Genomic DNA, 12,757 nt, shown 5'->3' on the forward strand with positions numbered 1-12,757 from the left:
AGCTGGGAATCTTCCAACTGCCACTCCTTCCTGAGATATCTGGTGGCTGCCCGGTTTATCCCTTCTCTTTGTTGTCTCTGCCCTGGGACCTGCTGAGATCTTCTCAGCAAGCCATCCTTGCCTTATAGAGATCCTTGCCTCGCCCTGGAAAAATCCCTCCCTCATGCAGGGAAGGACAGGAGGGGTGAGGAGCTACTGGCACAGCCCATTCCATTGGCAGTGTTTTCGGGGCTGAGCTCCAGGCCAAATCCTGGCAAGAAGGAGCACCCCCCTGGACCTGTGCCCGTTGTGGTTCAGATTCTGGGGCCCCTCACAATAAAGAGGCCCACTAATGCAAGAGGCAGAGGCTACCCCCAGATAGCTTCTCCATGATGTGCCAGGGCCAGGATGGGGGGCCTGTCCAGACACCGGACGCATTTTTCCAACTTCTGAATGACTGATGCTGCCTCGCCAGGGAGAGGAATTAGCTAAAAGGATCACATGGTCCTAATGCCAACCCATCAGAGAAGCTGGCACAGACCATAACAGAGATACCAGTGCCCAAGATCCACCTCTGAGAGCTCACCTCCAGGGACAGGAAGTGTCTCCAAAATTGAGTGGCATTCCTCCTGGGACTCATTCTCTGGACTTTCTGGAATCACTAGAAGGGTCCTGATACTTTATCCATAGAACTGACTCTGCCTTCTAAATGGACTCAGCAGGCCACTCTTCTCAAAACTCACATAGCACCAAACCATGTCCAAGGCACCATCATCTTCCACCAGATTATTACACCATCGTTCTAACTCGTCTCCTTGCTTCAACACTTGACCTGAAGCACCACGGGTCAAGGGGCGGGGGGCGGGGTGCTGGTGTTCAAAGCTACCTGAAAAGTCTACAGTTATCCCCAGGGAAACGGACTATTTAGATCTTTCAGTTTCTAATAGTTCATCCAAGGGGGAAAAGAATGCTAGAGATGTGTCCCTTCCAACCAATTGAAGGGATATACCCTTCCATTAATCAATGCCAGGGGCTGCCCATCCAGCTAGATCACACTGTGCTCACCCCCATCCTCAAGTCAGTCCTGCTGGTTATATGTATATAATCAGCGTGCTCTGTTTAGATCTTTGTGACTATCTACGCAACTTAGTTCAAGTCTAGTCAATGCCATTTGCATTTAGGAAAGTGGAAAGAATTTGCTCAGCACCTACAGTGACTCTGGCCACCTGCTCGGTGTTACAGAGGACAAAAGAGAAACGCAAAAAAAGGATTTTCTCTTTTAACAAAAACGTATGTCCTGTGGGGAGACAAAAGGAATACCCAACAAATAGACTGACAATCATATCAGATTGTTATGGCTAAATGGAGCTATCAGTAGGACAGATAATAAAAACCTTAGGAATGGAGAAGCAGAAGATCCGTGTGGCTAGAATGGCTGGGGAAAAAATGTATCAAAAGTAAGTGGAATGATAAATGTGTGAAGTGTAATTGAGTCCTAGCACTGCATCCCGAAAAGCAACAAATATTTAGTGCCCAGGACTGAAAAGCTGCTGCTGTTCCCCGCTCCTGCATTTGTCTCGAAATAACAAAGCAGTCTCCAAAACCCAGCCTTGTGTGAGTATTATAGAAACTTGTCATGACGGTGAAGACAAAAATAATCTTCCCTGCTATACTGGGTCACCCAAAGCAACTCAACAGTTGAAGCAAGGGATGGAGGATTTGGTGTAGTAGAAGTTAAGAATTGCATGTCTTATTTTGTAGAAGAATATTATCTCAGCTCAGGGGAGAAACAGAGGGATAGTGCAGTCATTAAGATGTCACAGCTAAAAGGAAAAATAAGTCTTCCAGCCACTATGTGCGTTCCCACGGCCAGTCAGTTTTGAGAAGAAAAGCTGAGCAGTCACACAATGTATTACATTGTAAATGTTAGCGAAATTCCTATATAAATGGCTTTTTTTCATAGAGTGAAAATATTCCTGAAGACCCCCCTCATGATTAATGGGAATAGAGTCAATTCTAGATATACAGATCTCAGAAATGTTCCCATACTTTTTTATTTTTTAATTTCTGGAAGCTCCAGCATTTTCTTTTCCACCACCTGCAACACTGGGTCACTGGAGCCGTGCCTGGCACAGCCAAAGATTTCCGTGAGGCTCTGACAAGACTAATTTTAAATTTATAGCAAGTTTTATAAGACAACGTGATGCTCTACTACATTTAGAATAATTATCCCATTAACTATTTACTTATACATTTTAAAGGAAAGGATAGAAACTGGGGTGGATATTTTAGGCTTTTTTTTTTTTATATAACAGATATTTTCAGAGTAAATTGAAATATCCCAAAGCAGCCATTGAAAATGCTTAGTCTCATGGTGGGGGACCCAGCTGCTCCAGTGGAAACTAATGGTGGGAAGAGCAAAGAAATGGAAGACAAATCTACCCAGGACATCAAGATCCCAGCAGGAATACAAAGGGCAAAGCTGAACAAATTAATAACACCACTCAGAGTTAACTGGTACCTTTCATCAGGGAACCTCAACACAGTTTACAAATAACACTTATTTCCCATCTCAATGGCAAGCCCAAAGGTCACACAGAAAGTGTGTAATGATTTGAAGAATAACATTCAGACCTTATTCCCCCAGTTTCTGGTCTAACAGGCTCCTCCCTTCAAGCCCCCCCCCCCCGCCCCCACCGAGTGCATCTCACCTTTGCTATTTCAACCAACTACGGTGTCTGAAAATGTCCAGATTCTTGTTCCTCCAGTAGAGGACATCGCATATCAAAGACCCTTGAAAATCCTTCTCTCATATTGCAATTTCAACTGGAACAACAATACCTTATTCACTAATGTGCTAGAGACACCACTGATCACCAGCGTAGGAGTAAATGTGTGGTTTCATAGAAAAAGTTGCACTGTCAGACTCAAGAATACTTCTTTAGGCTACCTGATTCTGACTGTATGGAAACGATTTCACCATTCTGTAAACTGTAGATATGTGATAGCAACGCAAATAATTCTTGTCTATGGACACATAAACTCTGCCCTGTCCAAGACAGGTTCGACTGAGTTCCCCCTCCCCTTGTGGAGCAAACAGCTCTGCTTCCACTGGCACATTTCTTCTACGATTCCTGGTCTATAGATGTGTGCTCTTTCCAAATGATCCCCTCACTGATTAAGGAGAGTAAAATCTTTACCACATGGTCATTCTGATATCTGATATTCATGATTCTACCCTTTTCGTGAAAATTGATTTTTAACACCAGTTCAACCTCAGAAATGCTCTATCCCAAAGACAGAAACACAGATGGGAACAGCAAGAGATGCTAGAACTCAGAAGAGACCTGATGGAGAAAACAGAAAATGTGAAAATTGCCCTTGCTCATGGTAGAGCTGTAGATCTCTGAACACAAGGTAGGGAACAATTTTCTAACGGGCACAAATCCACACGTTAGAAAACATCTGTAATTTGATCCTCTATCTTGTCAATACAGCTCTCTGACAAGTGCCGAAAACAGGGCAGAATGCCAACCAAAAAGCTGCCAGAACCCCTGACGAAGTTTTGGGTTAGAAAAAGGCAACAGACTCAATCCCTGTTGTTGTTCTGACATGTGGCATCAGGCTCCTCCCCCTCTACCAGCTCCAGCCCTACTGGCCTTTCCTCAGAGTGACACGGATGTGCCTTCCTCCATCCCCCCACTAGACCTTTGCAAATGCTACTTCCTCTGTCTGGAACATTCTCACTGACCCTCCTCCATCTAAGCCTCTTCCAACGGACGACTCTCATGCATCCTTCGGAGTCAAGCCAAGTATTACTCCCAAAAGCCGTTTCTCACCTTCAATCTATTGGTGCTCACAGCAACACTTCTCACGTGCGTGTGCACACAGGCACGTGTATCTGAGTCCTGTAAGTTCAGTTTACGATTGCAGGATTCTATTGACTAAACGATGCCCAGGGAATCCGTGGAAGACAGACGTCTTCTATGGAATAGGTTTGCATCCATTCTGCCCTCTGGCAGCATGACAATCGCCTGTGTGGCCCAGCCTCAGCAGACAGCTAGATGGCCTGATGAGAAACACAAGCGGCTGCGTGGCTCAGGCTCCTGAGGCCAAATATATTCCCACCTCTGGCAGGATGAGCTTCCCTACTTTTGGAGTCAGACCAGGAAGGGCCAAAGATCCTTTGTGGAAGCACATCGTGGTGGAAAATATAGGCCTTGGAGCCAAACAGGCTTAGGTTCCCCCACCAGCCCTTTCCCTATATGTTGGTGCCTCAGTTTCCTGGTCTGTGGTGATGGAGGAACGCAAGGAGGAGACAATGGGTATGTATACGTGTGACACGGCACAGTGCCTGCAGCACAGCGAGTAGTCAATAAATGTCCGTTTTCTTTCTTCACCTGCAACTTCTTTGTCTGTCAATCATTTCTACAAGACTATTCCCTCTTCTTCGAGTGTCCAGGCTGTCTAAATAGAACTTAATGCCACCTGTTTCATTTCCAGATCGGCCAGTGCACTGCAGCCTGGAAGTCCTGCTGCCCGTAAAGAAACCCTGGCGGCCCCACCCCAGCTTGCTCCGACCGCGCTTATCAGGAAAAGTGATGTGCGCATGTGCATACTGACAGCACCAGGGGAGCCGGCAGACCTCTCTATCAGGTTCCTGATAGATTCCACCAATGCCAGGAAGTCTCTGATCCCTTCACGCACTTGTCGTGTGGGGTCAGAATCGGAGGCCACGTCAGTGAGAATTCAAGAAGGGTGGTGGAGTGCCGGGTTTCTCGGCATCGAGGGCAGAGTTGCAGAACATGGAGGTGTGCGAATGCTTCCGTCCGTGTGGGTCTGCCACAAATACTTCACCGAGTGCTCTGGTGCCGGGCACAGAGGCGGACGCTGAGGATATAACTGTAGCAAATGTTGCAGGTGGCAGCTGCTTTCAGGGAACGTCACAATTTATCAAGGAGGCAGACACTCGTCCCACAGTCAGTCACCCCCAGCGAACGAGGAAACCGAAACTGAAAGAAGAGCGTGGAAGGACGGAACGGGACTCCGGGGGAGCTGCAGGCAGAGGTACAGGGTGAGGGGAAGCTTCCGGAGGAAGTAGCACGTGAGTGGACGTCTGAAGGGCAAGTAGATACCATCCGGGTGAAAGACGTGCAATGCCGGGGAAGGGAGACCGGAGGAGGAAGGAGTATCCCAGCAGAGGCCACAGCATACGCAAAGCCGGTGACGAGAAAGACTCCGGACGTCGGGGGATGAGACAGAACCTACAGGACTGGAGCCCAGACTTGGAGGCGGAGAGTGAAACTCGGGGCACAGTTCCTGACGGCTGTGGAGGGGTGGCTGCTTACGGGGTGGGATCGGAAGGAACAGGTACGCTGTGCTGGAGATGGACCCCCCAGTAAGCCACTACAACCAAAGTACCTAGAACAAGATTCTGCAGGCCTCCTGCCGAACGGAACCAACAGCCACTGAACAGGGGTGGAGACTGAGCACGGCTCTATTTGTCTCATTTCTTAAAAGTGATACAGGCATAGTAAAATGTTAAAATTAGAGCAGAACCACCTCTCACCTGGCACCGTTTTGTAATTCTCTTTCAAGGGAGACTCTGTGAAGCTGAACACAGTGCACTAAACGGCCCTTTTTTTTCTCTGCAAATATATGTGATTGCCTTTTAAATAATTCTCAAATGAAGGGTATAACAGCTAGTGATAAACATTCATTCATATCTCACAAGATCAGAGAATGGGACCAGCATTAACAAACTGCCTTTTCCTGTTTTCTCCCGAAACGGCACTACGTGTCTCATTTATCATGAGTTTCTGTAAGCACTAACAATTTGTAAAATGAGTTAATTGTGTTCTCGGAGGTTTAATAAAATCTACCAACTTAAGGAATATCCTGATGGTCTTGAAATTTACCCAGAAAACTTACAAACAAGGAGTAAATGCATTCAGCTGAGCTGAACGTCATACGTACTTACAGACAGCATCTATTATGCTACAGTGGTCGTGCTAAGAATACTACTGTTAGAGTCCTAGATGGACTCTAAATCAAGTCTAGTTGCAAACGGATCCCTCCTTTAATGTAAAAAAACCTTCATATCAGTGTATAAATATTGGCATACAGCCAAATCCGCATTGCAAATCCAGAGGCTTTGGTGATCCAGATTGTGAGAGAAAGAATCACAAAATCTAATCATTAATGAGCCCAATAGGGATGTTAAGAACATCCATGGATCTTCAATGGCCGTCAGCTTGAGGGAAGCAGAGGGTGGACAGCAAAACAGAGGTGACAATTACAGTGTCACATGGGGATTACACACAGGTCTCAACTGCCTACATTTAGGTTGGTGTCTTCTCTCGCTCTCTTTTTAAAAAATGTGTGTTTCTTTTTCCTCAGTAGAATTTCAACTTGCCAACAGTTAGTAAACTGGAATGTGCACAGTTTTCTCTTATTCTGTTTCCTTGGTCATTTGCCGGGGGACGTTATTAGGTGTGAAATGGAATGTGGCATAAGTGGGAAGTGCCAGTCTCTGGAGTCAGGTTGCCTGTGGTCAAATGCTGGTGCTGCCTCTTGCCAGTCCAGTGCCCTTGGAAATGCCAGCCACCACCCCTAAGTTTCCACATCTTTTAACAAAGGGATTATAAGAATACACGTTTTGTGAATCGTTTGGATGATTATAGGAGGCGTACGAAAGGTACTTGCTTAGTCTCTAAAGGTTAGCAATCTGCGTTGCTCTGTCGGAAATGATGGCAGGATTTACAAAGTGAAGGAGGAACCCAGCCTTACTGCCTCCCCACAGTCAGAGCACTTACCATCCCCTACCCCAGGGTCTCCTAACTTGTCCTGTCCCCATAGACTACATGTTTTAACTGGGTTCCACCTGCACAATTAATTATGTAGTGGTTTTTTTTTTCCTTTAAACTGCATCCTTCCAAATGGTTTTCTTAAATGGAACTTTATATTATCACCAGAAATGGAAAGCCCGTCTCACTTGCCATAACTAGAAAGTAATCCTATACGACCAAAAAGAAAACCCAGATAACGTAGATTCTACCTGGATACTGTTACTCCAGCAAAGACTCAAGAGTCTGAGGCTTAAAGGCTGATTACCACAGTTTACAGAGGTGTTAAAGACATGGTAGAACCAAGCAGAGACTTTCTCCCTGTGGTACATGGAATATAAAAGGCAACATAACCCTCTCACCACATGAGTCTGTATCCTGTATCATCTGATGCTGGGTCAGCCCATCATCTAAAGTCCTGTTAATACCCGTCTCTCACAATGTCATCTACAGTGACTCCTGTTGCAATTTGTGGGGGTTTATGGATAAACAGTGCTCCACGGCAGTGAAGAATACTTCCAATATCCCCTTGAAAGGAAGGTTCCCAATGAATTCTAGCCTATTCATTTCTAAAAGTGCAGAGTGATACATTAGAATTCATGGAATTTGTAGACCTGTGAATTCCCCTGGCATGCAACAACGTAATTAGCTCATCAGTAAGCCTTTGCAAATTTGACTGGAGATGGTGTGTGTGTGTGTGTGTGTGTGTGTGTGTGTGTGTGTGTATACATCTATGCATACATGTCCACATATCTATATGCATAGGGGTGCTACTTAAACTTTATGCAGCTGCAGTCAGACCCCTACTGTCCTGGGGTTAGGCTTCCAAGCTGATGGTTCATATCTTCCAACTCTGTCTGTTAATGCCTTTGACCCAAATATTATGTGAGTCCACCGGTGCATAGGGCTCTTAAAACACCTTAAGTGGAAAGCATTGCCTGTTGAGGATTAGAGTAGACATGTAATCACGTTTCATACTGAGCTACGGCCTTCATCCAATACAAATGCCACATTCACTTAGGACGGGTGTCTGCACACCATAAACGGCAGCACCATTGTGGGTGGTTTCCTGAATCCCCCTGCTCAGCAAATCTGAACTCGTTCAGCCACAGACCCAGCTAACTCACACTTCAGGATGTGTGCCACTCTAATAAGATGAATGGAAAAGCAAAGACGTACACATGGAGGGAGTCCCTTTAGATTGGGTACAATCAACCTGGGCTTCCTTGCACTTGAAAGAGTGGATGTATTGCACAGATAATTCAGAAGCACCCCACAAACAATCCTCGCCTTCAGGGAGCCTGTACCAGGAAAGTGCACACGACACACCCACACAGAGAGGCTCCGAACCAGTGCTGGCTCATCCTCTCTTACCTGTCACATTGAGGTGAATGAATCATGACAGAGGATGTTGCCTAGTCCAGAAGCTCAATCAGCGACAGGAAATCCCAACTTAGGATCTTAAATTTGACCACAGGTCATTCCGACAGACAATGGGAGTCGTCTGATTTGTGGCCTGAGCAAAACCAAAAGCTTGAAACACCTTCTGCACATCTAAGAAAATGTATTTCTAAATCAAAGGCATGTTTTCTAGATGGGAGTTGGCATGAGGATCACCTGTAAGGAGAAAGGGAGTGCTCTTGAAAGGGGTGGGGTGATGGCAGGCTAAGGGCTGAGCACAGGGACACATGTGCAAGCTGAAAGCACACCAAGGGCTTCTCTCCACTCCCAGCACCTAACACGTCAGCTCAAAGGGCTGACAAGTCCCTGGATCACTCAACAGGCAGGCAGCAAACTCTCAGGGCACTGGGAGTTAACAGTGCCTTATCTTGAGCTCTGCTATTAACAAACTTGTCATCACTAAACTGGGTTGTTACTCACTGGAACACTTTGATGGAAAGAGCGAACACCAAAGAGAAACAAGTTGACCCAGATGGGCTAGCCAAGATCAGGCAGCAATAAGCTTCGTTATCTCTCCTGGTCCACGAACGAGAGATTCTTGCTCAGCAACCATTCTGGGTCACCACAGACTACTCCACGTACCACAGAAGGTGGTCATGATGCCAATAAATAAGCACTGCAAAAATATGCATAACACTAAAACTCTACTGCAGGAAGCGACATCTTTCTCCAGTGACTTGGGTTTGTTGATCTGCAAATTAGTTACAATGGTCTTGACAAGGCATGGGGGTCCGAGTTACTAGAGACCTCCAGTTAATAAAGTGCCCAATAGCAAACAGTTTATACAGATCATCTGCTGTCTGCTTTGCAGCACGACAACAAGGGGATTAAGAGCCAAGGGAGATCTCTAGCCCTGGTTCTGCCACGAGGCACAGCAGGCACTAAGTGTTTGTAGACTTCGGCTTTCTTCTCCGTAAAGTGAGACTAATAGACTAATCAACAGTGATCAAACTGGACGGGTAACACACTAGTGGAAGAGTCTACCTGTGGAGCCCTGAAAATTAACTTACAATGAAAAGCTGGTATTTATTTGGTAGTTGCTTTATATGTATCAACTAATTTGAGCTTCACACCAATCCTGTGAAGGCGACAGTCTTGTCATCCGCACTTTACAAATGGGGAAACTGAGGCTCAGAAAGGTCAACAACTTGTCCAAGGGTCCCCCACCCAGCCAGAGGCAAGGGTGGGACCTGAAATCCCTGTGGTCTGGCTCCAGGGCTCTGCTGTTACCTACTCCACGATAATGCTTCTCAGTAATGGTAAATAACAGCTATCAGTTCTAGCCAATCAACTGACAAGTGGCTGATCAGAGAAGAGGGGAGGCTTAAGTTAAAAAGCATATTCTCTGGGTGCTTGGGTGGCTCAGTCGGTTAAGCCTCTGATTTCGGCTCAGGTCATGATCACAGGGTTCATGGGTTTGGCCCCTGCATCAGGCTCAGTGCTGACAGCTCAAAGCCTGGAACCTGCTTCAGATTCTCCCTCTCTCTCTGCCCCTTCCCTGCACGCACTCTGTCTCTCTGTCTCTCTCTCTCAAAATAAATAAACGTTAAAAAAAAGTTTTTTTAAAAGCATATCCTCACCCCCCATTTCAACATGCTTTTTTTGAAAGACAAAGGGATAGAACAACATAACACAACCTGAGGCCTCTCAAAAGTGAATGCCACCCACCGGCTAGACGAGAAGAAAGGTTGACCAGACAACTGCCGTGGTTGGTTCCATGCAGCTTATTTATGGGGTTTGTGATCCCTTGGTGCTTTGAGAAAAATGTTGCATCTTACTGGCTCCCCTTCTGGTAGGCCAAAGCCCTGCCTCGCAGCAGTGACAATCCTGGACCTAAAACAGCAGAGAGGATCCTGACAGGCTTATCTCTCCAGCTCCTTGGGATGTCTCCTGTGGGTTGTCAGATGGAGATCACCAAACCGATTTTCCCAATTACCTCCTTGGCGGGTGAATTACACTGGAGCACTTCCTTTCCCACCTTGAACCAAGCAAGCTCTTGCCCCCCTGCAAGCAGCCCCATTCTTCTCATAGGGCCCAGCCCCAGAAGCTTGGGGCTCCCGAGGACGTGACGTGATTCCTGCCACCACAACCGTGTTCAGTCAGTGTTTGAGAGGGCCCCGCGGTGCCGGCACACTTGGTGGGGAGGGTAATATTCTGATTAGCAGCAGGCATCTGGAATTCTAGCCAGCCCCTCGGCAGGCACACAACCTACACCTGCATTTATGTACAGGAAACGGACAGCCGCCGGAAGTTACCAGACACTACTAGGTGTCCGTGTCTGGGACAGAAATGAAGGTCTCAAAGCTGCCCCTGAGTCCCTGCCACCAATTTCCTTGAGGTAAGTTCTCTTTTAAGGAACCATTCAAACTCTTCCAAGCATGTACAAAAGGAGTAAATAATGAAATAATACAGATGACTCCAAAGGAGGAATATCTGCTTCTATCAAAAAAGATCCACAAGAAAAGTCTTTCTCAAAAGGTCACATACTGCAGGTTCTATACATCTGACATTCTCAAAATGACAAAATTATAGTGATGGAAAACAGGCCAGTGGTTGCCAGGGGTTATAGGTGGAGGGCAGGAGTTTTATGGGGTGAGGGACAGTTCTGTATCCTGATTATGATGGTGGTTACATGCATCTATATACATGGGCTAAAATTTATAGAACTATATACAAAAGGGAAAGAAAGTCTATTTTACTGTACAATAACTTAAAAAGTAAACATGTTTAGGGGCGCCTGGGTGGCGCAATCGGTTAAGTGTCCAACTTCAGCCAGGTCACGATCTTGTGGTCCGTGAGTTCGAGCCCCGCGTCGGGCTCTGGGCTGATGGCTCAGAGCCTGGAGCCTGTTTCCGATTCTGTGTCTCCCTCTCTCTCTGCCCCTTCCCCGTTCATGCTCTGTCTCTCTCTGTCCCAAAAATAAATAAACGTTGGAAAAAAAAATTAAAAAAAAAAAAAAGTAAACATGTTTAAAGGCCCATGAGTAGATTTTTCTACAGAAGGTGACTTTTCTTCATTTTTTTTTTTTTATTTTGAGAGAGAGACAGAGAGAACAAGCAGGGGGAGGGGTAGAGAAAGAGAAAGGGAGAGAGAGAATCCCATGCTGTCAGGGCAGAGCCCCATGCAGGGCTCGAACCCACAAACTGTGAGATCATGACCTGAGCTGAAATCAAGAGTCAGAAGCTCAACTGACTGAGCCACTCCGGCTCCCCTTTCTTAGTTTTTAAAAACTGGATCATACTGAGAATATTATGGAGTATCTAATAAAAACTTAAAGTGGATATAGTTGCAGTGGATATTAAGTAAGTAACACATGAGAGTGCTCTTAAAATAAAAAGAGCATGGAATATAGAAGGGGAGAGGTAGTGATTAGAGAAAGAAGTCAAATCAGGCTTTCTGACCCTGTCCCAGACAAGGGTCTGAGCCCCGCCCCCACTCAGACTCCGGCCTCTGTCCTCAGAACTTCACTTTCCTCATGTGTGAGAAGGGGACACCTGAAGGGGGCACCTCAAGGGGGACCGTCTCTTCGTGCATGTCAAATCCACCACACAATTACTGAAGTGCACAGACCCATCCTTGGGAGCTGGCTGCTTTCCTTCAACACTCAAAACAGGGCACGTTTGTCCTTCAAAACTGAAAGTACTAAGGTCATGAATGAAGGCTGATGGAATTCTGGTCTTGGGGGAAATTCCACTTTCTGACAGCCTGACGGTGCCTCCGAAGAAGAAAAACACAATGACTCCACTTTTGAACAGCAGGAGCAAAAAAGACTTAACCAGTACTTTTCAAAGCAAGGAAAATTCTATGTCATCACAAGCTTGACTAAGCCCAGTTCTGTGAAATGATAGGGAAGAGGGTAACTGTTTGGAAACTGGCAGAATATTTTTCTTCCGTGTCTCATGTGGCTGACAGGGAGGGGCAGTGGATAGAAGACCAGGACATTCGATATACAGGATGTTCACCAGACACGCGGTGTTTTCTGAAAGGCGCCCTTCACCTACCGTCGTATTAACAACTCAGACAGAAATCTTGGGAAGTGAGCATGCGTGCGCCACCCCCCCCAAAACGCACCACCACACCCACAGCTGCCCAAGCATTTCTTCCCCAGGATTTAGCACCAGCCCCCCACGGGCTATTACCTTCCTTTCTGCAATTCAGTTGAAGTAACTTCCAGAAATGTTTAATAACAGGTCGGTGTCACTGTTACATTAGAGGTTTAAATAGAAGTCCCTGGCTTCGAACCTGCTGAGATTTCCAATAATACAAGGTACAGCTTTGACAAAGCAGCAGTCAACCCTAACACTGAAATGGGAAAAACCATTGCAGCTCAAAATTCAACCCTGGAGCAAAACTCTGGGGACAAGGCAGCAAAAAAGAAAGGAAAAGAAGAAAAAAAAAGAAAAAAGAGAAACAGGTACTCCATAATTACTCAAATAAATCAGTCCAGGCAGACTACAATTTTGTGTTTTAAC

General features: G+C 46.1%; 1 protein-coding gene across 7 annotated transcripts in view; it reads right to left on the reverse strand.

Annotated features, from left to right (window-relative positions):
• Positions 1–12,757, reverse strand: part of KCNMA1 (potassium calcium-activated channel subfamily M alpha 1) — a 732,075-nt gene that overhangs the window by 385,688 nt on the left and 333,630 nt on the right. Inside the window, exon 1 of one of the 7 annotated variants that reach the window (XM_047825365.1) lies at positions 3,819–5,017. The exons of the other annotated variants lie outside the window; for them this stretch is intronic. The gene's annotated coding sequence lies outside the window, so the exon portion shown is untranslated. Of the gene's footprint in view, positions 1–3,818; positions 5,018–12,757 lie in introns of those variants that run through there. 7 annotated transcript variants of the gene reach the window in all.

The sequence above is a fragment of the Prionailurus viverrinus genome, chromosome D2 (genome assembly GCF_022837055.1).
Source record: "Prionailurus viverrinus isolate Anna chromosome D2, UM_Priviv_1.0, whole genome shotgun sequence".
Classification (NCBI taxonomy): Eukaryota; Metazoa; Chordata; class Mammalia; order Carnivora; family Felidae; genus Prionailurus; species Prionailurus viverrinus.